This window comes from Rhinopithecus bieti, unplaced genomic scaffold (assembly GCF_001698545.2).
Source record: "Rhinopithecus bieti isolate Rb0 unplaced genomic scaffold, ASM169854v2 scaffold_5476, whole genome shotgun sequence".
Classification (NCBI taxonomy): Eukaryota; Metazoa; Chordata; class Mammalia; order Primates; family Cercopithecidae; genus Rhinopithecus; species Rhinopithecus bieti.
Window position 1 is genome coordinate 3,690,652 of NW_016805433.1, and position 16,053 is coordinate 3,706,704.

At 41.6% G+C, this 16,053-nt stretch overlaps 1 pseudogene across 1 annotated transcript; it reads right to left on the reverse strand.

The window, feature by feature from the left end:
- Positions 1–14,183: 14,183 nt before the first annotated feature.
- On the reverse strand, positions 14,184–15,175 carry LOC108529936 (60S acidic ribosomal protein P0 pseudogene; annotated as a pseudogene). Its single transcript, XR_001885721.1, has one exon. The product of XR_001885721.1 is annotated as a 60S acidic ribosomal protein P0 pseudogene (transcript).
- Between the last annotated feature and the right edge of the window lie 878 nt (positions 15,176–16,053).

The following is a 16,053-nucleotide window of genomic DNA, read 5'->3' on the forward strand; positions in this document are numbered from 1 at the left end:
TTTTTTTTTGAGGCGGAGTCTTGCTCTGTCGCCCAGGCTGGAGTGCAGTGGCCGGATCTCAGCTCACTGCAAGCTCCGCCTCCCGGGTTCCCGCCATTCTCCTGCCTCAGCCTCCCAAGTAGCTGGGACTACAGGCGCCCGCCACCTCGCCCGGCTAGTTTTTTGTATTTTTAGTAGAGACGGGTTTTCACTGTGTTCGCCAGGATGGTCTCGATCTCCTGACCTTGTGATCCGCCCGTCTCGGCCTCCCAAAGTGCTGGGATTACAGGCTTGAGCCACCGCGCCCGGCCTCACTTTGAATCCTCTCTCTCTAACTGCTATATCTGATCAACTGTTTTCCTCCTCAAAATTCTCTAGAATATACTCATCTTTGGCAGGGCTTTTAATGCCGGCCATACATATGGTGACTTCGTGAGAATAACAAAATGATACCTCGTCTAGCTGATGAAAAAAAAAAAGGGTTCCTTTTTTCCTCCTGCTGGGTCACAATCCTTGGCCAGGAGACCAAGTCTGATTTTCAACAACCATCTGCCCCTTGGGAAAGTGCTTTGTGCAGGGCATGGCTTTCTGCGTGGCTGTATATGGTGGCGTTTGCCTTATTATTTTCTGCCACCCTTATCTTCACCATGGTGCGAGTCAGCACGATTTCTCCCTTGTAGCATTCTCCTAATTCTCCTTACCTCCAATCTTGGTTTTCTTCAGTGCTTTCTCCACACTGCAGCTACAATTTGCTTTCTGAAATACAACTCTGATCATGCTGCCTCACCAACAACCCTACCATGAGCCCCCTTTGTCCTCAGTAGGGAATCTAAGCTCTTGGGGTATGGCAAACGTGCCATCCTCTTCCTGACCCCACCAGCCTTTCTCTTCTCCACTTTTTCAACCCTCTTCTTATTTTCTACAGTCCTGCAGCTCACATGGGCCATTTTCCCTCATCTTTGATGTTTCTCTGCCTTGAATACCTGTTCTACTCTTAACCTCCAGTCTTTTATCCAACTGACTTCTACATGTCCTTCAGACCTCAGCCCAGACATCCCCTCTGGAAAACCTTTCTAATCGCATGAGCTTGAGCTGCGTGTTTCTCTGTGCTCACATACTCACTCTGAACCATAGCCCTGAAAACACTGGTTTGTAATGTTCTGTCTCTGCATCTGCCTTTCCCATATAGCTGCTAACTTCTCCAGCACATGAACAATATCTTATTTAATATTGTAACCCAGAGATCTACCATAGTACTTCGCACATTGAACAACCTCAACTGTCAGCTGGTAACACCTTTTTTTTTATTAAGTGAATGCAAAATCATTTAGTTAACTGTTCTAGAAAATGTGAAGCTAGGGATAAGGGAAGAAGGATGGAAAGGCAACTATTTTCTGGACTTTAAATGTTCAGTGCCTCTGTTACAATGTCTCTGGAAGCTTTTTGATCTAAGGGCTTTCAATTCTTTCTAGTTCTGGCATGGAATTGGAATTTGGATTATTTTTCACACCTGCTTTAGTGACTCTGAAGGAATGTATCAATTAAGCAAAGAGCAAACCACTGGAAACAGTTCTGACAGGGTTATTCCAAAAGGATCTGCATTGGAAAACAAGGTCTGAACTGATATCTTTAATGTCTTACATAGCCATAAAATCAGTGAATGTGTAAAGGCCTGCAGGTGGGTGGCTGTTGATATTTAAAGCACGGAATTTTGGAATCTTCAGACATTCCTTTCAATGGAAGAATTATTACCCAACGATGGGAGTATTTATTTAGCTCTGCAGAGCCAGAAGACACCTTTCCCCCCTCTTTTTTCAGCTGTTGGAATAAGGACCAGAGTGGAAACAGTGCCCATACAATTATTGACCCTCAAATCCTCCATGATTTCCTTCTCATCTCTGAACACCCAGATGATCTTGCTCCTCTCATCATTTTTAAAACCTATCATTCTGTCCTTCCAAGGGGAAACATCAGCTGCCATGAAATGGGAGGAATGTATTTGATTCTTTTCCTCACTCTGCAAAGACCATACCAATAACGTAACATGTGGGATCACAGAAGGGTATCGGCACCTACTGTGGGTACACAAGAGATACAACACTTTCTTCAAGTCTTTATTTCTTGTCTTCATAGCTCATAACTTGCATTTTTTAAATTGACTTTTAATAGTTGTACATATTTTTGGGACATATGTGATAGTTTTATACCTGTTTACAATGTGTAGTTATCAAACTAGAGTAATTGGGATGTCCATCTCTCTTTTTTAAAAAATTACGTATGTTTTCTCCCTAGAAAAAGGGCCAAAAGCTTTTTCTCTAAAGGGCGAGATAGTAAATATTTTAGAATTTACTGATCATACAATCTCGGTCATAACTACTTAACTCTGCCACTGTATGCAAAAGCAACCACTGACAATATATGAGGGGATTTCAAAAAGTGCATGAAAATTGAATTAAAAAATAAAATTAAAATATAAATTTTCTTAATCAGCATAAGCTTCGGGTTCAAGACATTTTTGTAAGTGATGATACCAGCCATTTAGTTCATCTCTAAAGAACTGGGAGTCCTGAGAATTCACCATGTCAGAGTAATGTTTTTTATATTATTAACTGAAGAAAAATAGGTGCCCTTTAAAGATTTTTTTATGATTAGGAGACAAAAAGAAGTTAGAAGAAACTGAATCATGACTGTAAGATGGAAGCCTAATGATTTCTTACCAAAACTCTTGCAAATGGCCCTTGTTTGATGAGAGGAATGAGCAGGTGCATTGTCATGGTAAAAAAGGATTCTAATGAAGCTTTCCTGAGTGTTTTTCAAAATACTCTCATATTAAGAAGATATTATGGGCAGGTGCCGTGGCTCACGCCTGTAATCTCAGCACTTTGGGAGGTCGAGGCAGGCGGATCACCTAACGTCAGGAGTTTGAGACCAGCCTGACCAACATGGAGAAACCCCATCTTTACTAAAAATACAAAATTAGCCAGGCATGGTGGCACATGCCTGTAATCCCAGCTACTTGGAAGGCTAAGACAGGAGAATCGCTTGAATCCAGGAGGCAGAGATTGCAGTGAGCCGAGATCGCCCCATTGCACTCCAGTCTGAGCAACAAGAGTGAAATTGCATCTCAAAAAAATAAATAAATAAACAAAAATAAGAAGATATTATTGTTCTTTCACTCTTCAGAAAGTCAACGAGAAAATGCCTTGAGCATCCCCCCAAAATTGTTGCCATGACCTTTGCTCTTGGCTGATTCACTTTTGCTTTCACTGGCCCCCTTCTACCTCTTGGTAGCCATTGCTTTGATTGTGCTTTGTTTTCAAGATTGTACTGGTAGAGCCTTGTTTCATCTCCTGTTATAGTTCTTAGAGGAAATGCTTCAGGATCTTGATACTGCATGCTTAAAATTTCCATTGAAAGCCCTGCTTTTGTCTACAGCTGATCTGGGTGCAATTGTTTTGGCAGCCATTGAGTGGAAAGTTTGTTTAACTTTAATTTTTCAGTCAGAATTGTGTAAGAACCAATGGAGATGTCTGTAGTGCTGGCTATTGTTTCTGCTGTTAATCATCAGTCCTCTTCAATTAAGGCATGAACAAGATTAATTTTTTCCTCACAAATTGATGTGGATGATCTGCTGGTGCTGGCTTCATCTTCAACATCATTTCATCCCTTCTTAGGATGAGTGATCCATTTGTAAACTGCTGATTTCTTCGAGACATTGTCCTATAAACTTTTCATAAAGCATCAGTGATTTCATCATTCTTCCATTTAAGCTTCACCATAAATCTGATGTTTGTTTTTGCTTCAATTTTAGCAGAATTCATATTGTTCTTATAGAGGCTCTTTTCAAACTAATGTCTTAGCCTTGTTTATGCCTCAGACTAGATCCTTTTCAGATATGTTGTAACCAGTTGGCATGAGTTTATTTTGGTGCAAAAAAATTTGAACTCCATGCATAGTTTTTTTCATAATACACATTTTCCACAAACTTTTAAAAGACTCCTTTCATATAAATGAATGGGCATAGTTGTGTTCCAATCAAACTAAGCACTGAAATTTGAATTTCATATAAATTTCATGTGTTATAAAATATTATTTTCTTTTGATTTATTTCCAAGCATTTTTTTTACTTCACAGACTGCTCAAAAATAGATAATGGGCCAGATTAGGACTGTGGGTTATAATTTGTTGGTCTTTGCACTAGAATGTCATCTAGAGAGTGAAGGGATTGGATTTGTGCTTTTAGTCAGTGCATCTCAAATTTAAATGTGCATATGGATCATCTAGGTTCTGTTAAAAATGCAGATTCTGTTGTAAGAGTTTGCATTTTTGACCAGCTGCAGGACCATGCTGGTGCTGTGATTTGCTGACCACACCTTGAGTAGCAAGGTGTAAATCAGCAGTTTACAAATGGATCACTCATCCTAAGAAGGGATGAGATGATGTTTGAAAACCTTGAGTAGCAAGGTTTTCAAAGATTGCACATTGGCATCCATCCATGCAAGAGAGAGCTTGGATTGTAGAAAGACTGGATGGGGATGGGGGTGAGTGGTAAAGAGGAGTTAGGAGGCTTTGTAATCATTCAGGATTGCACTAATGAGGGCCCATCCTAGGTCAGGATCAATGAGGTTGAAGAGGGATAGATGAATATGAAAGACTTCTGGGAGATGGACTCAGCAGGTCTTGGTTGCTCAGTGGATGTGAGAGATGGAGGGAGGAGAATTGAGGTTGACTACAAGATTCTGTTGGTCAATGGTGCACTTAGCAGAGATCCCAATGGTCCATACAGAAGTGGGTAGAGAGTAGGTGCTTAATCAGTGTTTGTTGTTTAAGTGAAAAGGCAAGGGGAAGAGCAAGTTGGGTTGGAAGGGGATGGGAGAGAGAAGAGAAATACCTCAATCTGGGGTAGTTTGAGTTTGATTCTTCAGAAACCAAGAGAAAGTAGCAGAGGCAGGTAATGTTTGGAAGGCAGAATGCTGTCCCACGTGGCTGGTCTGGGAATGTGTGGTTTTCCATCAACTGAGAATTTGACCCAGAACAATAGCACTACACATTGGGTGTCCCTTATCTGAAATGCTTGGGACCAGAAGTGTTTAGGATTTCATGATTTTTTTTTTGGTCGGTGGGAAGGGGGGTGGATTTTGGAATATTTGAATATATACAATGAGATATCTTGGAGATGGGACCCAAATCTAAACATAAAATTCATTTATGTTTCACATTCACCTTATACACATAACCTGAAGGTAATTTTATTTAATGTTTTTAGTAATTTTGTGCTCGTGAAAAAGTTTTGACTGCATTTTGTCTGCAACCCATCCCATGAGGTCAGGTGTGGGATTTCCCACTTGCAGGGTGATATCAGTGTTCAAAAAGTTTCAAATTTTGGAATCATTTAGGTTTTTTATTTCTAAACTAGAGATTCTCAACCTATACCAACCAGGAAGAGCATAAGCTATACCAAAAGTATGCTGAGGGCATTTGCCACCTTGCAAGAGTTCTTATATAAATGTTTAACTTTATTCTTATTTTACAATAGAAACTTTTTTTTACAAAAAACTATCGGGCTGTGCACGGTGGCTCATGCCTGTAATCCCAGCACTTTGGGAGGCGGAGGCAGTGGATCACCTGAGGTCAGGAGTTCGAGACCAGCCTGACAAACATGGAGAAACCCCATCTCTACTAAAAATACAAAATTAGCCAGGCATGGTCGTGCATACCTGTAATCCCAGCTACTTGGGATGCTAAGGCAGGAGAATGGCTTGAACCTAGGAGGTGGAGGTTGTGATGAGCCAAGATTGTGCCATTGCACTCCAGCCTGGGCAACAAGAGTGAGACTCTATCTCAAAAAAAAAAAAAGAAAAAAAAAATCAAGGAATCAGAATTTGCGTGCAAATATTTTACAGCTCTGGCCTAAGAATCAACTTAATTTGAATATTATACCATAAGGCCTGTTGTCTCAGGTTTTCTCCACTCCTATGTTTAATTTAGTTGTTCTACTGAAGACACTAAATATCTCTCATGTATCAAAAGAATTTGTCATTTGTGTAATATTATGTAATGAATTCTTAGATGAGGTGGATTTTTTTTCCATTTTTTTTTTTTTTTTTTAACCCACTTTTACCTTTCCAAATTCTGATGAAAGAAAAACTTTACCTGAATTTGCTGGTGATCTGTCTGTCGCTGTCCATAGAAAAACCCCAAACATACCAGCAATGTTTAATTAACAGCCTCCTGAGTCTTCCTCTGTCTCCAGTCCTTCCCTCTTTTAATCCATTTTTATGCATTATTGCCCAATTAATATTTCTGAAGCTTATCCTTGATCCTATTACCACCTTGTTCAATAAACTTAAATGGCTCTCTGTGGTCTACATAAGTCCACACTCCTCAGCCTGCTTTTCAATGTGCACCACCATCTGATTTCCATAGACATTTCCAAAAGATTTCCTATTACTCACTTTTACCCACCCCACCCAACAACCAAATCAAACTCACTACTTCCTCGCAGGTCCTGCTCTTCCCGGCCTCTGGGCTATGATGCAAGAGCTCCATCCACCCACTCTCCCAGCCTACTCTGAACCCTAAAGTTCTTTGAAGTTCAGGCCAAACTTCCGCTTCTCCATGAAGCATTCTCTGATTTCCAAGTTGAAAAGAATATTTTTTTCTGTTTTTAATTTTCAGAGTTTTTTATCTGTGCAGCAAGGTATGGCAGGAAGGTTATGGATCTCTAGAATGTAAGCTCAAGGTAGGACTTGGTCCACTTATTCATTGCTGTGTCACCACTGCCTAGGCAAATGACTGGCATATAGAAGGGGCTAAATAAATATTTATTGATAAGTGAACAAATGAATGAATGAGTGACTAAATTAAGATGAGTTCGCTTTAAATTCAAGGCTACCGTCACATGCAAATGCCTAAGACATGGATTAAAAGAAGGTAGGGGCTTAACATGTTAAGTTCCTTTCCCTTTATTATCTCTTTTATGGCAGTTGTAAATCTCAGATATATTTATTTCTGCAGTGTCTGGGACCTAGTGTCAGAGGGAAAAGAAATAAATCTTGAGCACTTACTGTCTGTTAGGTTCTGTGCTAGGCTAGCCTTATATTCACATCTTATCTTAATTCCCCGTAAGAATTCTATAAGGTAAGTATTATCCTTTCCATTTTACCATGGAGAGAAGCTAAACTCAAAGATATTTGTCACTTTGGGAGCCCAGGAGCTCAGGACCAGGCTGGGCAACATGGTGAAACCCCGTCTCAACACAAAATACAAAAATTAGCTGGACATGGTAGCACATGCCTATGGTCCCTGCTACTCAGGAGGCTGAGGTGGGAGGATTGCTTGAGCCTGGGAGGCAGAGGTTGCAGTGAGTTGAGTCATGCCACTGCACTCCAGCCTGGATAACAGAGCATGGATGGATGCCAATGTGCACAGATTTCATAAGTGGTAAAGCTGAGATTTTAAAGCCCAGTCAACCTGATGCCCTTATTACCCATATATAATAACATGGGTTATTAACTAATAAATGACAAAATGTGATGCAAAACCATGTTTACCCAACTTTCACATTCCTACAACTTTATTGTGATGTCTCTCAATATGTCACTACATAGCAAGTGCTTAATAAAGGAATAAATAAGTAAATACATTTAAATAAACTAGTAAACATGAATGAATTATAGAGCCAGTGGATTAAGAATAAGCCATGCTTTCCTACTAGAAAATCATGAAGTCAGATTAATGTCTGTTGACATGCGAGCACCAATTGCTTTTGCCAAAAGAACAAGGTTAGCTACAAAACGGAAATAAGTTCAAATTGACAAATGGTCTGTTGCTGCCACCATGGAGTCAAGAAGATCGGCACCCATCTTTGATGCCTGCCCTCTTAATTGCAAGGCCAGGCATGTAGTTTATTCTTAGTCTACAACCGCAGTCGTGAAAAGCAGCAGCTTTTGTTGTCTTCAGCTATCATACACAGCAGGTCCTAGACCATAGTAACACCCACTCCGGTGGAAAGTTTGAGGTAAAAGTCCTCTCTGACTCATCTCTTCTGACTATTCAAATCACAAAATTAACCAGGGTGGGTGCAGAGGAACTTGTAGCTGAGAAACTTCTGAGAGATGTTAAGTTATTCACAGGTTATCAACATTAGTTATCTCACCATATAAGAGAACTAACAAAGTAATTCTACCATCAAAAATGTCTTCTAAAATCTTGAAGGCTATGTCCCATTCGGTCAGTGTGCAACTTTGGAAAGCTGCTTAACCTCTCTAACCCTCAGTTATCACATGGGGGTAACAGTGAGTGCTTTATCTATTGGTTTCAAAGGATTAAGTAAAAACATTTCACACTATGTTCAATAAGGGTTTAATTAAAAATACCATTTTATACATCTATCACACTACTTTCAGCACATCTGGGAATTTCTTCCAACAAGACAGTGACTGGAAGCTGGACCTACTGTCTAGGAATTGATCCTGTCATTGAAAAGACCTTCATATATATTTTATTTGTAGCACTATTGTAGGGACCTAATATCCTAAAAGTATGTTTTAGGTGTGTGCAACGATTCTTAGATATTTGAGAAAGATCTCAGAGTCTCTTTCAGATATTTGCAATACATTTATTACAAATTGCTATTGATTTTGATCTGATTTGTATAGGAATAAATCCTGATTCTCATGATTAATGCAATAATAATAAAAGCTACATTTTATCAGCACTGGGTAAGGGTTTGGTACGTATTATACTAACTTCTCACAATGTCTCTGTAGGGTAAAGATTTATTGTCTTCACTTGCAGATCTACAACCTAGATTCAAATTAGCTTATGTAAGTTGTCATCCATTATCATAGACAGTAAGCGGCAGACCTGTGATTTAAGTGCAGGTCTGTCTGACTCCAAAGCATGCGTTCTTTCCACCAAGTCACATGAACTTGGAACCCTTAGCCATATGGTCACAACCTATTACATTCATCTCACTGAGAAACATGGAGCGGTGTATCAGTGTGATCACTCTGCTAGAAGATAGGAGTACAAAGATGAACGAGGCATAGGAGAACAAGCAGCTTTGGTTGTCTTGAGCTGGGTCATCCATAGCAGATCCTAGACTATCGTAATACCCGCTCTAGTGGAAAGTTGGTTCTTTAAGGATTAATAGTTCAGAAAGGGGAGACAGAGGAATTCATGGGACTTGTGAAAAGAGGCTGATTAATGTATACATTGAGAAGAGCTGGATTAGGTAAGACACTGGAGGAGGTGATGCCTTAGCTAAGTTCTGAAGAGTGAATAGGCATTAGCCAAGTGAATGAATGGAGTTGGGTATGAGAGAAGACTGCGCTAGGGAGAAGGGATAATATATGCGAAGACCTGTAGCGGGAGACACAGAGGCACATTTGGAAACATGCAAGGTGTTTAATGTATTTGGAATACAGTGGGTCCTCGAATAATATTGCTTCTTTCAACGTGGCTTTATTATAACACTGATTAGGAGAAATGATCAATTCTCTGCTGGGGTCACCGTCTGGGTGGAGTTTGCACATTCTCTTCAGATCTGCATGGGTTTTCTCTGGGTATGCCTGTTTCCTTCCACATTCTAGAGGTGTGCACATATGATTAACTAGTGTGTCTGAATTGTCCCAGTCTGAGTGTGTATGTGTGTCTCTGTGTGTGTGTGTATGCTTTGTAATGGAATGACATCCTGTCCAGGGTTGGTTCCTACCTTCCTCCCTGAACTGCAGGGATAGGCTTAGACCATCTGCACCTTGAACTGGAATAATGGGTAAATAATAATCTTACTTGTTTTTATTAATCTCTCTTAAATGTCCATATAGCTCACATTTATTTCAATGTGTAATATTAGACGTATTTGGGGTCTTTATTTAGAAATTTGTTTTTGTGTGGCCAGAAATATGTCACCAAAACTTAGCTATTGTTCATATCAATTAGCCTATGGTAAAATAATTTTCACTCTACATCGTTTTGCTTAAAGTTGCAATTTCCAGGAACATATCAATGATATTAAGTGAGGACTTACTGTATGTGGAGAGGAGAGTGGAGAGCATGAAGCTTTGGAGTAAAGGTAAGGAAACTGGGCTTTATCATAATGGATATTTATATTGATGCAGGATGGAATTTAGGTTAGGGAACAAGAGAAGGACAAAGGAGCTAGTAAGAGGGAACAGCCATGGACCAGGGAGGCGAGGCTGGAAGGAAAAGCAAATGAAGGCTGGAGGAAGCTCATAATTTGAATGAATGGTTCGGAAGATGCTGGGAACACACCTTGCCAGACTTCCCATTACTCCATGTATCACATCCTGGTCCATAGTGGAAGCAAACCTGTGGAATTACTAATAAGACATTGTTCAAAGGATTATTATATTTATCTGTCCATCCATTCTTAATCAAGGGCTTATGAATAAGAACTGTTTCTAAATGCTATTTATTCAGAATCTTCTCCACTAATTTGTCTCAAGAATTAGTCTTTGCTAGAAACTGTAGAACTGAGCCAAAGTGAATTCCTGCCAGTGTGAATGAGGTCAGAATACCTGAGTCACATAAGGTCCAGAGGGCAGGTAGCCAGCCAGGGCGCCTCTGTGCTAGCCAGGGTGTCTTAACAGGAGCCTAATGAATGATTTTTTGATCTGAGGCATATGGCTTTTAGTCGAAGAGGACAACTCCTAGACAACTAGCTAGAACTTTGCAGTAAGGAGAGCAATGTTGCTTGACCATAAATGAAGGAGAATTACTTGGTGCTGCCATATTCTCTAGGGGGCAAGTGCAGCTTCACAAAAGGGTGTCTTTTTTTGCCAGCAAAAACTAAAACAAACAAAAACCTTCCAACTCTTAGCTAAGGGGAATTCTGTGGATCTAACTTGTGTTCTTACTCCTTATAACTTCTTGTTATTTTGTTCCTTTTGAGTTCTTGTACTTTATATAGGAGGTAGTAATTTGGAACATGGTTGACTTAACTACCCTGGTTGCATTGACATACATAGCGCTTAAATTGTGCCCAACACATTTCTAAGGGCTTTATGCATTAACTCATTTAATGTTTTTACCATCCTAGAAGGTAGGTAGATACTATTAATATCATAATTTCCAGTTTGCAGATGAAGAAACTGATGCAGAGAGACAAACTCATAGTAAAATAGCTATCTAGTCGAGTTTTGGACCCAGGGAGTATGGTTCCGGAGTCTATGCTTGTGACCTGGGGTTTCCAAGTTTTAATATGAAGTAGAAGCTGTGGAAAAGTATGTTAAGATGCAGAATCCCAGGCCACACTCTCAGAAATTTGAATTTAATTTGTCATAGAGGGCCCTAGGTATTTCTGCTTTTAACACGTGCCCTATATGCTTATGTGGGTGTTCCTCAGACTACACTTTGAGAAACATTGCTCTAAACTACTACATTATCCTGTCTCGTCACTGTTGTTGAAAGTCTGATTGTGCCCTGTTTCCTGCTATCCCAGTATGCTGCAGAATGCATAGAAAAAAACGATGTGAAAATAACATTCTGTGGATGACTTCTATTTATCTATCATCTATCTATCTATCTATCTATCTATCTATCTATCTATCTTTGGATGTATTTTACAACATTGGTTCTGTCTATATACATATAAATCAGTTTGAATGAAACCAGTTTTACGTGAAGTTTTAAAAACTTTACATGATATCAAGTATTTCTTTGGACTTAATCTTTATTTTTTTATTCTTTGAGATAGAGTCTTGCTCTGTCGCCCAGACTGGAGTGTAATGGTGCGATCTCAGCTCACTGCAACTTCTTCCTCTTGGGTTCAAGTGATTCTCCCACCTGAGCCTCCTGAGTAGCTGGGATTACAGGTACCCACCATCATCCCCGTCTAATTTTTGTAGAGATGGGGTGTCACCATGTTGGTCAGGCTGATCTTGAATTCCTGACCTCAGGTGATCCACCTGCCTCAGCCTCCCAAAGTGGTGGGATTACAGGCGTGCGCCCCCGTGCCTGGCCTGGACTTAATCTTTAGCTATCTATTTTTATGCTCTATAGATTCATTTAGAAATAAATTTGTGGTCACTCTAAGAAGAGACAATCCTTGTATTTTTGTTACTAGATGCTTTGTGATCAAAAGGTAACACGTGTATAGTTCTGATACTGGGGTCAGAACTAGTGTTTTTTGTGTCATTTTATAATGGCCTTTTAATGCATGTCACTATGCTTTGAGAATGTGACCTGGTCTATGGCATTTTCCTATTTATTCAAAAGTGTCTAGTGTTTCTTGTGAGTTTTACTATATTTCTTTTAACTCTCTGCCATCATTCTTATGCAACTGTGAAAAAAGATGTGCTGTCAGAGTAGAGTGAACATTGAACTCAGTGCTGAAATGATCAGATACTATTTGGAATCTCATTTTTAAAATCTGAAATAAAAGCAGTATCTTTTTTCAATCTTATATTTATCTAAATTGGGTATTCAGAGGCATCTGTTTTTAGGTTAAAATTATAATTCATTTCCACTTGATAGAAAAAAGGGAAAAAATGATCAGAAAGTCCTCACCAGTTACAATGTAGCCCTCTGAATTGACAAAGGTTCCAGACAGCTTCATCCTCTCCCTTAACACCAATATCCTTGGACTTATAATGAATGTCCCTTCCTCTAACTATAACTAAGTGAAATGATGTGAGAGACAGAGCTCTTGCTTGGGGAAGAGAAAGAGGAGGGTGGGGGATGAGATTTTCTAGAGACTAGAACAAAGGAATCTCAACAAAGATGGCAGAGGCTCAGAATGCTTAGTGCATCAATAGAGGCAGGAACCAAAGTGAGAAGGGAAGAGAGGAACTTTGAATGACAGTGAAGTGTGAATTATTTTCCATATCCTCCTTTTATTCTCCAGTGGACTTGAAATCTTGCGTTGTGATCCATCTCCTAAGAAGCAGCTTGTCTCTTGTTTCCTTTTGCCTGTGACCATGTTCCAGAAAGTTCTGCACTCATGGGCCTAAACACTGAGAAAGGACCACTCCGTTTAACCCCACTTTCCAACGGAAGCTTTGTACTGTTTTGGCAGCCTGGGTGGATTGAACCTAACTTAGAAACTTTCCTATAAGGATACAGTTATTTTTTATGTTTTATCCTCTTTAGATTGGGGGTATGCCAAAAAGAAATAATTGACTTCTGCTTCTGACCAAGATGAAGTAACTGAGACCAAGTTTATCTTTCCAATTGAATCAATGAAAAAAAATCAGGCAAAATATATAGAACAAAGTTTGTTAAGACATTGGAGATCAGGCGATGAAAAAGTGATACCTGGGGGATGGGGAGCAAACAAGGTGAGCTCTGTATTTGCCTCGGGTTATTGCTTGAATGAGTTCCCAGGTGGCTGTCCAGGGAGAGGAGACACAGGTGGGGCCAGCGGACCCAGTGAGTTGAGAGGACCTGAAAGTCTAGGAAGACAAAAGCAGCTAGAGTTTGTAGGGCAGGGTTCTGGAGAACAGAGAGCCACAGAGGAGAGACGTCCAGAGACCTGCTAAGGGTCTCCTTTCACTTTTTTGTTTGTTTGAGACAGAGCCTCTCTCGTTCTGTTGACCACACTGGAGTGCAGTGGTATGATCTCGGCTCACTGCAACTCTCCCTCCTGGGTTCAAGCGATTCTCCTGCCTCAGCCTCCTGAGTAACTGGGATTAAATGTGCCCACCACCGTGCCCAGCTAATTTTTGTATTTTAGTAGGGACAGGATTTCACCATGTTGGCCAGGCTGGTCTTGGACTCCTGACCTCAAGTGATCTGCCTGCCTCAGCCTCCCAAAGTGCTGGGAGCCACTGTGCCTGGACTCTCCTTCAATTTTTATCTTTTCTTTTTTTGAGATGGAGTCTCACTCTGTCACCAGGCTGGAGTGCAGTGGTGCCAACTCAGCTCACTGCAACCTCCACCTCCTGCGTTCAAGCAATTATCTGCCTCAGCCTCCTGAGTAACTGGGATTATAGGCGTGTGCACCATGCTTGGCTAATTTTTGTATTTTTAGTAGAGACGGGGTTTCACCGTCTTGGCCAGGCTGGTCTTGAACTCCTGACCTCATGATCTACCCACCTCTGCCTCCCAAAGTGTTGGGATTACAAGTGTGAGGCACTGCTCCCGGCCGTCTCCTTTGATTTTTTTTTTTTTTTAAACAAGCAAGCCTTTATTTCCTCGTTTTGCAAATAAAGCTGGCTAAGTTGGTTACTTTTTGGTGATTAGTCAAAGAGACCAAATCCCATATCCTCATCTGACTCCTCCGACTCTTCCTTGGCTTCTGCCTTAGCTGGGGCTGCAGCAGCAGCAGCAGGAGCAGCCATGGTGGCAGCAGCCACAGGAGCAGCAGCCACAAAGGCAGATGGATCAGCCAAGAAAGCCTTGATCTTTTCAGCAAGTAGGAAGAAGTAATCCGTCTCCACAGACAAGGCCAGGACTCGTTTGTACCCGTTGATGATAGAATGGGGTACTGATGCAATAGTTGCATAGCCAATCTGCAGACAGACACTGGCAACATTGCGGACACCCTCCAGGAAGGAAGAATGCAGAGTTTCCTCTGATGTCAAGCACTTCAGAATTGTAGATGCTGCCATTGTTGAACACCTGTTGGATGACCAGCCCAAAGGAGAAGGGGGAGATGTTGAGCATGTTCAGCAACGTGGCTTCACTGGCTCCCACTTTGTCTCCAGTCTTGATCAGCTGCACATCACTCAGGATTTCAATGGTGCTCCTGGAGATTTTAGTGGTGATACCTAAAGCTTGGAAAAAGGAGGTCTTCTCGGGCCCAAGTCCAGTGTTCTGGGCTGGCACAGTGACTTCATATGGGGCAATGGCACCAGCACGGGCAGCAGCTGGCACCTTATTGGCCAGCAACATGTACCTGATCTCAGTGAGGTCCTCCTTGGTGAACACAAAGCCCACATTCCCCCCGATATGAGGCAGCAGTTTCTCCAGAGTTGGGTTGTTTTCCAGGTGCCCTCAGATGACCTTGCTCATCATGGTGTTCTTGCCCATCAGCACCATGGCCTTTCCGCGAAGGGACATGCGGATCTGCTGCATCTGCTTGGAGCCCACATTGTCTGCCCCCAAGATGAAACATTTCGGATAATCATCCAATAATTGGATGATCTTAAGGAAGTAGTTGGACTTCCAGGTCGCCCTGTCTTCCCTGGGCATCACGGCAGTGCGTCAGGGATTGGCACACAGGGTTTAAAGACAATGTCACTTCCAACGAGGATGCCTGGCAAGAGCATCAGGGTTCTTTTATACTCCAACAGCACCTTGAACTCCAGAGAGCCAGGAGAACCATCCACTCACCTGTAAAGTGGGCTGAAGCCAGTGAGCCAAGCTGTCCTGCTCAGCAAATTCCACTCCCACAGAGCCCAGCAAGCTAAGAACCAGTGGTTTGAAATTCTTACTGCCAGCACAGCAGTCTGGAGTCGATCTGAGACACTAACACTTGGTGGGGGGAGAGGTGACTGTCATTACTGAGGCTTTAGTAAGCAGTTTTCCCCTGATGGTGCAAAGGAGACTGGGAGGTTTGGACTGGGTGGAATTCACCACTGCATGGAAAATCAGCTGTGGTGAGACTGCTTCTCTAGATTCCTCCTCACTGGGCGGGGCATCTCTGCAGGAAACACAGCAACACGAGCCAGCGGCTTACAAATAAAACTCTCATCTTCCTGTGACAGAGTACTTGGGAGGAAAGGTGGCTGCAGTCACAGATTCAGAGAGCCTAATCTTTTCTGTCTGCCAGCAATAAAGAGAGCAGCTGATCCTGAAAAGGGGGATTATCCCAGCACAGCATATCAGCTCTATTAAGGGACAGACTCCTTCTCAAGTGGGTTTCTGAACCTCATATCTCCTGACTTGGAAATACCTCTCAACAGGGGTTGACAGACACCTCATACAGGAGAGCTCCACCTGGCATCAGGAGAGTGCCCCTCTAGGAAGAAGCTTCCAGAGGAAGGAGCAGGCAGCAATCTTTGTTGCTCTGTAGCCTCCGCTGGTGATACCCAGGTGAACAGGGTCTGGAGTAAACCTCCAGCAAATTGCAGCAGACGTGCATAAGAGAGGTCTGACTGTTAGAAG